The sequence below is a fragment of the Colias philodice genome, chromosome 15 (genome assembly GCF_061535455.1).
Source record: "Colias philodice isolate Cphi_HAF_F1 chromosome 15, ilColPhil1 Martin Lab GWU primary, whole genome shotgun sequence".
NCBI classification, from domain to species: Eukaryota; Metazoa; Arthropoda; class Insecta; order Lepidoptera; family Pieridae; genus Colias; species Colias philodice.
Window position 1 is genome coordinate 963,394 of NC_143100.1, and position 11,913 is coordinate 975,306.

An 11,913-nucleotide genomic window follows, 5' to 3' on the forward strand; every position below is an offset into this window, starting at 1 on the left:
CAAAACACATTAAACAGTAAATATGTGAAACTTTAAAGATTTCCTCCGGAGCGGAGTTCCAAACAAATACAAGAACGTTATTTGTTTCGGACACTTTGTTTGAGCGGGGAGTCATTTGAAAAGATTTTCGATGTAATTATGTACTTATTTTTAGATGGGACTAAGAGTACTAATACAGTATAATATGTTTTAAAGTTTCTCAATTTATGATGATGATAAAATATTTATTAGGACTCATAATTTACCCTACTACATACTACGCGATTATTTATTTTCAATTAATACTTAATTGATACTTGCTTTGCAGTTATTGTTTCTACATTAATCTTAATGTTATATTCTTTGGGTTGTTTGAATTTCGGATATCGATGCATTTTTTTCCTATATTGTCAATTATCAACACAAATATAAATAGCATTAGGATTTCACAATATTCTCAAAGTTAATTAAAGAATTTTTAATACAAAAAATAGAAAGTAACATTGTATTAATTACCAAAATACAACGGATCAAAATTCAAAACAGTCGTGAGAATACACGCCGCCTTCGCTAGCGTCTTATGTTACGTACCTGTCAAAATTATTGTATTCAAGGGGAGGTCTGTAGGAAACTACACAATTATTAATTATTATTAGAATATTTTTATTATAGAATTTGTATCATTCAACCGATTATTTTACAAATAGAGGTAAATTGATCAATTATTATTATTATTCTAATAATTCTATTAGGTTTTTTTTAAATATTAATATTATATTTAAATGTATGAATCCATAATATTGTTTGCATGTGAAAATATGTTATTTATTTTTTGACTCTAATGTGTTAATATAACACATTATAAATATCCCATTCTTGAACATAAACTACCTTATCATCACCTAAAAAACCCTATTTACCCAAAGTCATTACGCGTCCCAAAAAAAAAACATTTTTTTTAAACCAGCTTCGCCTTAAGGTGATGAATTAATTTTTCTAACATTTACGGCCCTTTTCAAACCTTCCTAATTTTTATATTATTAAAGTTGTCGTGATGAAAATTCTTGACAAGAAAGTTCAATAGTAACACAATACGTCTACCGTTTTAGAAACATGATTCCATGATATTTTCTCGATAGAAAAAAAATACAAAGTTATCATTGTTATTTTTTTTTAATCTCTGGCATCTTCAAAATAACAAACGTAAAGTTACGACTTTTTGGATATTAACTATAAAATATACAACCTATACGTCTACCGTGTTAGAATTTTGAAATATGCGATGGTTTTGAAATAAACAAGAAATACTTGAAATTAGCGCGCGACCAGCCAATATAGCGAGAGCCGCCCTGTACCTTCCTACCCCGATCGCTGCACGAGTCATTCCCGCTACGGCCGTCACACGGGGAACTTGTGTCGCTCGCGCAATCGTAACAAAGGGTGACAACACGATAAGACAAAATGAGACAAATGGGGACAATAAAGAAAATAAGAAGAAGAAACATAAAGGTTGGAGGAAAAAGAATGCTTACAATTGGAACAAATTAATGAAGTAAGTTGGTTTTATTTTAAATTTGATGATAATTGTATTATAGACGATGTTTGATATGTACCCCTGTTTTAAGTACATAACGAATGTGTAAGATTTTTTCATTTATAGCATAAATAATCTTTTCAGAAATCCGGAATCCAGAAGGAAAATAAACGCACTGATTGTTCACAATGTGAATCCACTCCTTCGTAAGTACCTTTATTCAGTCAAAAATGTATGTTATCAAAGCTCTACTGGTTTTATCGCATGATTCCATTTTTAGCAAAAAGCAACAAAGTGCAAAGAAATAAAAAATCATGGTGAACTTAGTGGAAGTATGGCGGACATAATATGGAACAGGAGCTCATTGGAGTAGTATTATATTTAAAAAAAATACGAAATAATTTCAAGAATTACATTTCTTAGAAGGTGGTAGATAAGTATGTTGTATAAAGAATTTGATGTTGATATTTATTTCATTTATACTTACTACACCTGTGCGGGAAATTGCTTAGTAATAAAACAGGTTTATATTCATATTTACATAGTAATGTGAGTTTTCATTTCGAAAAATTTTGTGTAAGTATATTAAATTGAGTTCCTGGGTGATCTGGAAACACAATTGGGCCCGGAAGATGGCGCTGCAGTCACTCCTCCTAATGACATGAACCGATTTGGATGAATATTTGTGTGCACATTTCATTTTTGTGTGATGATTGGTTGATTCGCTTTCACATTAGCTAATATTATGTATTTTTGTTGTTAGAAAGTAAACTTAATTTAATGTTTATAATACATTATTATTGGTATAAATAAGCCAGTGTTCGTCTCACATTGCTGTACCTGCCTACCTACCCTACCAGGGCCTAACTTGTTCTGGCTATTTTATTTTGATTATTTGTAATGAATAATTACAATTATAATAGAGTGCAAAAAATAAATACATGCGTCAATATATTTTGTTTTTTTTAAACAATTTTTTTATTTAAAAAAATATCATTCCGACCGCGGCTTTGCCCGCGTGGAATTAGATTATATCGTGAATCCTGTCGTATCCCACAGAAGTGTTCAGTTCGGATAAAAAGTATCCTTTGTGTAAATCCAGGCAATTAGCTATATTTTATCAAAATTGGTAATGTAGTCTTGACGTGATTAAGTAACAACTAACAAAAAAATATACAAATTAACATCCAAAGTTTCGCATCAGTTTTACTGTATTAGTGATATCTTCCACTCTTGACTTTGACTGAGAAGAATTAGGGTTTATAACTTCTTTCAGAAATATTACCTTTCATTTCTGGGCATGACGTAATATCTACGTCAGCATCAAATTCTATCTAAATCCATTCAGTAGTCCGCGTTATTGAGTACCATTTCATTTTTTCAGAGTAACAATATTTTTTGTTATTTTAAAGATTATTTATAACCTGTATTATTTTGTAATAAAGTAAACATTACGAAATAATAATAATTATTAATAATGTCTAAGTAGTTGTTAAAAAGAAGATTATTTGTTTATAAGCAAGAAAATAAAACCAATAAATCAACAATTAAATATATGTATAAGAATATTATAACTGTATGACGACTCCATACATGTTTGTCCCGAGTCGGCCAGCGGCAGCGCGGCGAGTTTGCAAGAATGACTTCGCGCACACCCGCGTTCGCGATAGCGAGCTATTAGACTCCGCCCGCCAAGCAGTAGATTTTTTTTTGTGTATCGTCTTAACAGCTCAAAACAGTTCGCTAAACACACGATACCTGCGGTTTCTCAGATCTATTACTGAGATAGCGCTACTTTGTTCGGAACGGTTCAATTTCACGGCCGTCCTTATGAACTCATCAAATAGTTTTTTCTATGGGTCATCAGTGTGAGTGACCGTTTTGAAATTGCCCATTTTGTAGGTATATTATAGGTATTGTAGGTAAAGGAAATAGCTTGAAGGTCGTTTTAAGAGCCTATACTGGTTTTAGTAGTAATGAGTTAAATTGTTTGTCATTAACACCACTTTACACGTTCGTAAAATTTAGTTTTGCGAACTTAAGGCGAATGTTTAATTTTTAGATTATGAATAAATAAAAATTAGAAGTGATTTGGAGTGAATTTGTAACTAAAGTACCTACCTAGTTCATTAATTCTAGCTTACATGAATAAAAATATTTGAATTTGAATTTGAATTTGAATTTACTTTTTATGTGATATCCAAATAAATATCATTTGCTTTTAAATTGTTTAGGACCTACATAAGCTCACTATAAAGAATCCATATCGCTGTATCAACATCGTATTTTTTGAAGTTCCATGAAATTTTGTTGCTCATAAAAATCATTATAATAATACATAAAGAACTCGAATACTTGCTCTAAACATTGAAACAATAACTTTTAAGGGTAAATAGGCGTTAAGTGTGTATGAAAAACAATATACAGAGTTAACACCTGCCCCTGTTATGTGGAATAAGGCTAAGGGAACCCATATTTTTATAGCACCATAAACTTTTCCGTAAATAATGTATAATTATTTTTTTTTTGTATCAATATTGATCGTATACAATTTCAAGATTCATTTTTGAATGATAGCTGTTATGCTTTGTAAATTTTCGTTGAAGTATTTCATAAATAATTACTGTAATAAAATATTCCAGAAAAACATATTTCAGCTGTGAAGAAAAACATATACACTAGCAAATTAATCCAGTTAATAAAACGAATGTAAATCAAAAACATACAGATTACCTTCAAATGGGTCTGATATTATATTTTTGTAGAAAAAATTAAATCTATTTTATACCAACGAACCGCAATAATTTTCAAAAGGAAATCCACGCGAAATGCCAATCAAATAAAGGACTAAAAAGATAAAGTGAAAAATACGCTCGATTATTTCGTCTCAAAGCGTAACGATGTTATTTATTTTTTGCTTATTACTGTTTGATTAAATGAACATATGAAAGATTTTCTTTATTATATTATAATAATTATATTTATAGTATAATATATTGATTTTTTAAAGATTTATAATTACATATCTATTTTTATGTATTGGTGACGTACACTGTTATATTCCTTAAAATGTATCACATTAACATCGATCAGTAGTATGGTAGAGAGTTAAACATATTTAGAATCTTGTATCGCAAATAATTAACTTATTAAACGTGCTTATATTTCATTTCTGAAACAATAAGAAACTCAAATAATACAAATTTTAGCAATAAGATTAGATTTCAACTTTTAACTATTAACTTATCTTTAAAAACGTGACGTTTATCCTCAGAATTTCATCCTGTACGTCGAAATGACGCCGAAAAAATACAATTTTGATGTATTTTACTGTGTACGTCGTAACTGCGAATGTGTGGGTTAAATTTCTTTACTTTATAGATATGAGCATGAGGGCTAGGAACGATCTATAAATTAATACTTTTATGTGTATAGCTTTTGATTTGAAAGCTTCCAGAGATATGAGCTTTGGATGTAAGGCTTTTGTGAGGCTTGGTACGAGCACAGATAATAATATAGTACTATACTAGTACGAGTAACATTTTTGTTATTTATCGATTTTATTTGAGTGTAGTAGTAAGTTATCTATTGGACGAGTGGTTGTGCTTCTGGTAACTTCAAAAAAGAAGTGATGTAACACTTATGATTGGTAGATAGACAGACAAATTCGGATGGTGACTTTAAATAAAATCTTATACACATAAAATCATATGTAATACTCTTACCAAAAAAATTAATAAAATCAAACGTAAGTAGCTGTAAAAGTGTTGCGCGTAAAATAATTAATAGGTATATAAGTTAAATATTCGAGGTTCTCTGCACCAAGTATTAGTTATTACTTCGAATAATCTCATCGTTATTTCATTCATTACAACCTTAATACAAGAAATAAGGATATAAATATTTTATTGTTTTTCTTCGAAGCACATAATAAAGTACGTAACATTGCAATACTTATGCGTGCACGATTGAGTTGCAACACGTGGCGTAGAAAGAACATGCAAACGGGCGGTTGGAACGCAGCGTTTTTGTTAGTAGGTATTACAATAATAAAGAGCATTTATTTAAATTTGTTGATTAAAAAAATTCTTATCTAAATTATTTAGTGTAGCTTATGTACAAAAGAAAAAAGAGCGTGTATGCCGAGCACATGTGTCAGAAGTGAAACTTCTTTGGCAATATTCAAAGATATCACATTTGTCGCCTTACTCCATGTCGTGACGGTATTGCCATGACGTTACCTTGAAATTGTACTCTCAATGCGCGTAAAGAAGTTTTACTTTAAAAATATAGTTGATAAGGGTTATCATTTTTAACTATTTAATTTTAAGTCAACATCAGAAATACAAAACGCCCGTTTACCAAAAGAATTCAGTGCGGCAAGACACATGGCGTCATCTTTAGTTAAATTTTAAACTCTGTGTTGTCTGTCTGTGCGTTCTTCCGGACCAGCAGGCGAAACCGAATAATTTGACTAGCGAACCGTTACGGTGTTGGTCAGGGAACATGAAGTGTGGGTATTTGGAAATTTGGTTTTGTGAAGCTTTATTTACATTCACTTTAATTAATTATTAAGTTTTTGTATGTTTGTATTAAAGAGCGGTTCTGCATTGTTTTAATATTGTATTTTTTGCAACAATTCAAGCAAATATGACTTTTTTCACTAGTTGGGAGTTTTATTCTGGAATCTATTATATTACATTACAACTGGAAAATAATAAATAAATAAATAAATAAATATTATAGGACATTATTACACAAATCGACCTAGTCCCACAGTAAGCTCAATTAAGGCTTGTGTTGTGGGTACTAGGCGACGATAAATATAATATTATAAATACATATATAGATAATAACACCCAGACCCAAGAACAAATAATTGAGTTCATCACACAAATATTTGCCCTGACCGGGGATCGAACCCGGGACCGTCGGCTCAGTAGGCAGTTACTTTACCACTGCGCCAACCGCGTCGTCGCGAAAAATATTGTGTAAGTAACAATATATTTCCTGAAGGCTGAATGTAGGTATGTAGGTATTGACATCAAATACATGATTCAGTACGCATAACGTGTCAAGTCTTAGATTTTTTAAGTGAAACTTCTATAACGGGGTTGGAAAAAAAATTGGTGTAACATTTTTTCGTTACGCGTGACATTTTTCCGTTACGCGCCATCTTTTTCTTATCCCTACCACGCGTGATTCGACGTATTTATGTAAAGTTGCATATACCTATAGTAAATTATTTTTTGAAAAATAAGGTCATAAAGAAATTTCACTTCTTACGTGTGTACACGCACACATTTTTTTTGTATCTACACTCTACAGCTCATAAATAACAATATTAACAATACATAATCTATAAATAAAAATAATTAACCTATATTGGCCTGAAAAATGACATTTGTAAATTTAAAACTGCAAAACATTTTAAAGTTGTTATTGTACACCCTAATATAGATACTTATCAAGTAATACCTATTTCAAGTTTCTTATTTAAGCCTAACAATACTTAACTATTGTTTCAAACTTGTAAATAACATACAAAGGTGCTTAACTTCAATTTCGTTAAAATCTAAGTAAAATAAGACACGCCGTTTAAGATGTAAGCTTCAACTTACAGCGACTTTCAAGTAATTGAAAAAGTTTTCTAATTATAGGCTTAACAGATACTTGGGTAAATCGCCGCCGGGTAAACAACACCTAAGGAATTCACCCGGTGAGAGGCTTAAGTGACGGTTTTTGGCGATAATGTGCAAACAATTTTGAACTAAATTACTAGAGAAATAAAGATTACTAGCCCCTGTTAATTAATAAAGAATCCGCGATTAAAACGTAAAAATATATCTAGCCCATTGACGTAGGAATACTATAGCTTACTGCTGAAAAAAAACGCATTCGTAATACACACACAAGTAGTGTTCATAATTCATATTTATATTATGTGTCAGGTTAGACTGTTGCAAATTTCATCCCCTATTGCAACTGCTGAGCACTTCTTCAAGGCTCTATCGATTTTATTCATTTTAAAAAGCCCTTTGTCTTTTACCTGGGTTTTCTTGATCTATATTTTTAAACATCATTAAAATTTGCTTAACAGTTTAGAATTGGAAGCGTAACATGCTAATTGTTATTTAACTTCGTTTATAAAAAGTATTTTATCGTCTATTTGATAAAATATTCATCATACAATGATTGTATTACCATTTTTTCGTTTTTGAATTCAACTTACCTTCACAAACCCCCATAACGATAGACTCAAACAAATTTGTAAGAATTTTCATAATTTTATGGCATTTTGAATTATGCACAATATTGACGTTAAAATGTAAATTTTATATTTATTACGGGCATTCAGATGCAAACTACATTTTGTTTTGAAGGGGAGATATTGTTATGTTCAAAGCGAAATTGGTAACTTTCGACTCCAATATGGAAAGTCGAGACAATTCTGTAAAACATTATTGTTATTTATCGGTTATTCCATTTGTTTTGTATTGTTTTTAACCGACTGTGTTAGGATGATAGATTTCCTAGAAGATATGAGAAAACTAAGTTGTAGGTAATATGACGTGGCTAATTCGCTGCTCTACATTTTTATAAAGCTTGCTTACGCTTGCCCCAGCTTCTTTCGGGTTGACCTGGGATGAAAAATAATGCAGAAATGACGTATCTTTCTATTGGTAATATAATTTTTAAACTTGACCAAGCCGTTTTTGAACGATATCGTAACAAGCGAAATGGATAAAAAATATTGTCAAAATACACAACTCTTCATATTAATTATATTTTAAGGTCGTTTGAAACACTATAATTTTAGGCCTTAAATTCCTCTTTAATAATACTATATATAATTCATATTTATTAAATATCCACTCTATCATAGAAGAACAACAATAAAAATGGCGGACCAATATACCTACAGGAAATGTCATTTTGACAGCTCACAGATAACGATAAAAACTCTCGACGAATGTGCATTTTTCGTGTTCCAATATATTATGTGTTTGAAGTTTTTTGATAACTACCCATATTTTTCTGGTTCTTCTCATATGTTTTCGTTATAAATCATATTATTATGATATAACTAAAACAATTGAATAACAATAATATTTATAACTGTAATTTGAAATAAGAGCTATTTAACAGATAAAATACCCAGATAAATTTGTCGTAAATTCCTGTAAAATTAAGAAGAGAGTAAATAATAATGAAGAAACGAGTTCCCAGGGCCTTAACTAGTATTTATATTTAGAACTAAGTAAAACGCAACAAAATATATCCAAGACAATTTTCCAAACGATCGGTTTACAATTGGGGGCCACCGCATTATATATTCATCGAAAAGGCGACGCCATTTAAAAAACTCCTTGCTAAGACGCTCGTTAAGTAAATTAATACGAGTATAAAGAATGATTAAAAAAATTACTTCGACAACCTTAGAGGGAGCGAAGGGAGCATCCCTGCTTTCTTTGCTAGACAACATTTAGTTTACTACTAAGAATGAATCAGTTACGCAAATATCAACTTTATGACCATAGGAATAAGGAAATAGTTAGGGCTGTCAATTGCAAGTTATAGTTGTAAATTATATGTTTATGTTTCGAGTGTTATAAGTCGAGTAGGCCGGGGAAAGACAATGGAAATGTTAATGTTTTTCTATTTTTAACCGTGGATGATAAATCAGTTTTATTTGTATAAATGACCGAAGTTTCGCCCTTGGTTGGGTAAAGTTTAATGTTGCAGGGGGTTGAGAATAACTTCTGTGTTCTTTTAGAATTTAGATGTTTAGATGTGCATTTAATCCTATATTTTGTTCATTTATTGGAGGTGTAATAGAAGAAAGTGTTTCTTTTTGACGTAGCACAGAAGTACCTACATAGCACTTTTTTTATTATGTAAACTATGTGTTGAATATATTTACTAATCATCAAAACGGTACGAGATTCGTATGTATTTACCTACTAATTATTTTAGTCAAAAATGTCTTAACTTAATTTTTAGCAAATTAACTTTTGTACGAGAACCAGACTTTTGTTGATATCAGGAATCGAACTCTAGAACTTTCGGCTTATTCCTCCCGCATTAACCACTAGGCTAAGGCGATAGAAATAACCCATAGCAACACATGTACTAAAACCTTTTTATTGAACATGTATTCATTATCCCATTATATCCTTTCAAAGCGTGAAAAGAAAATTTTATTCCTTAAAAAATTCAATTTACGAAGATAACATATTCAAAACACGGACGAAGCCATATGCGGAGATATAGTAAAAACATTAATAACATCTCTTTTATGATTGGAATTTCATATCATCGTAGGTACATTTTTTATATAATTGACGAAATTGGCTCTCAGAAAGACGTGAATTCTGGAAACAACAATATAAAATTTTTCATATAATTTGCTTGTATTATATTTGAATAACATAAGTACAAAAGAAGAAAATATTTAACTACTCATTCAAAGTATGAGTGAAGTTAAAAAATCCAATAATACATTATTGTTAAGTATTATTATGAAACTAGCTGCTCCGCGCGGTTTCACCCCCGTGGCTCCACTCCTGTTGGTCGTAGCGTGATGATTTATAGCCTATAACCTTCCTCGATAAATGGGCTATCTAACACCGAAAGAATTTTTCAAATCGGACCAGTAGTTCCCGAGATTAGCGCGTTCAAACAAACAAACTCTTCAGCTTTATAATATTAGTATAGATTAAGAGTAATTTGAATAATCAACAATTTCCTTTTCATCTTGAAGGAAAAATTGTATTGTTTTGTTTTCATAGGTACATACATTTCAATTGAAAATCGATAGAGTTTCATACAAACTCATCTACCGTACACGATATGAATTTCGAAAAGTCAGTACATATATATCAGCATCCAGTCAAAATTTCAACCTCCCATCATCAGAGTGTGAGCTGTGCATTGTCATGATAATCAGCATAGTCTTCCAGTCATCTGGTTGTCGGTTGAATCTGCTATTTGATTAAATGACTAGCGCGAATGACGACATTCAATTGAACGATTAAAGGACAACGCATCGAGTTGTTGAATGTATACCGTTCAACATCTTGACGTTTTCATTTCGCATAGTCTCTAGTTTGGATAAGGGGTTCATCATTCAATGAAGGGCGTTTATAGTTATGCAATTGAATGTTGTCGTTCAATGAACGCGCTAGTCATTCAATCAACTAGCAGATTCAACCAGATGACTGCGACATATACACATAAGTTGACTTCAATTTCGCAATACAATTACAGACAATTATCATATCAATTGCTACGAATAGATTGGACTCAAGGGAGTTTAGCATGTGAATAAGGTGCATGATTGAAAAATTTTGCGCATATGTTATTTTCCTAAGGTGCTGAATTTCTGTGTATGGAGCGAATATTTCCCTGGGGCGGTCTTATTGCAGATAGGTGTTGATGAAATTTTTAAGTTTGAATTTTTCGTGTATCTGGCTCTTCTGGTATCTGGTTTGCGTGGTGGGTGGTGTATCTATTATCTATGTAGAGAATATGAATATAATATCTCAGACAGTCGAATAAATTTTTCTTAGAATTTATTTTAAAGTAACAATGTTAGTTACAAATACAAGGAACAGTGTAATATTTTTAAATTGAATGTACATACCTAATATCGTTTCGTATATTTCATCTTCAGACTGATTCAAACTAAAAGTTTGTATGGAAACTAGACAACTGACAGACAACAATGTAATACATATAATATTATTAAAGCCCGAAAATCTTATATACAAAAATGAATCGCAAAATGTGTTGGTAAGCGCATAACTCGAGAACGGCTGAACCGATTCCGATAATTCTTTTTTTATTATATTCCTTGAAGTACGAGGATGGTTCTTACATAGAGAAAACGTAAACATATACCACGGGCGAAGCCGGGGCGGACCGCTAGTTTCTAATAAAATATTGTTCTCAATCGAGAGCATCGATTGAATTTAGAAATGGCCTAGATTTTGACAAAGAAAATACTCGATTAATATGAATTATTTTAATAGATTTTTCTATATTTATTCTCTAGGATAATATGGATACAATTGCATTTTGAAAGAATGATACAAATTTGCTTTAGTATTCTAAACTAAACCTTTATCCCACTTCAATGGGTTCCAAAGGTAATAGAAAACAGTCTAAATAATTGCATCACATCATTATTTAACATATTTTTGATACAAATCGTCTGTCAGGTATCGAACCCAGAACATTTCAAATACAAACTAACTTAACTCTTCATAGAATAGGCATAAGCACGAATTATATGAGAACACTTGTCATGCATTACTGTGCTTCGATAAAACTTTCATATTACTTGCGCCGCTATAAACATATTAATAACTAGCGAACCGATCCGACTTTGCTTGAAA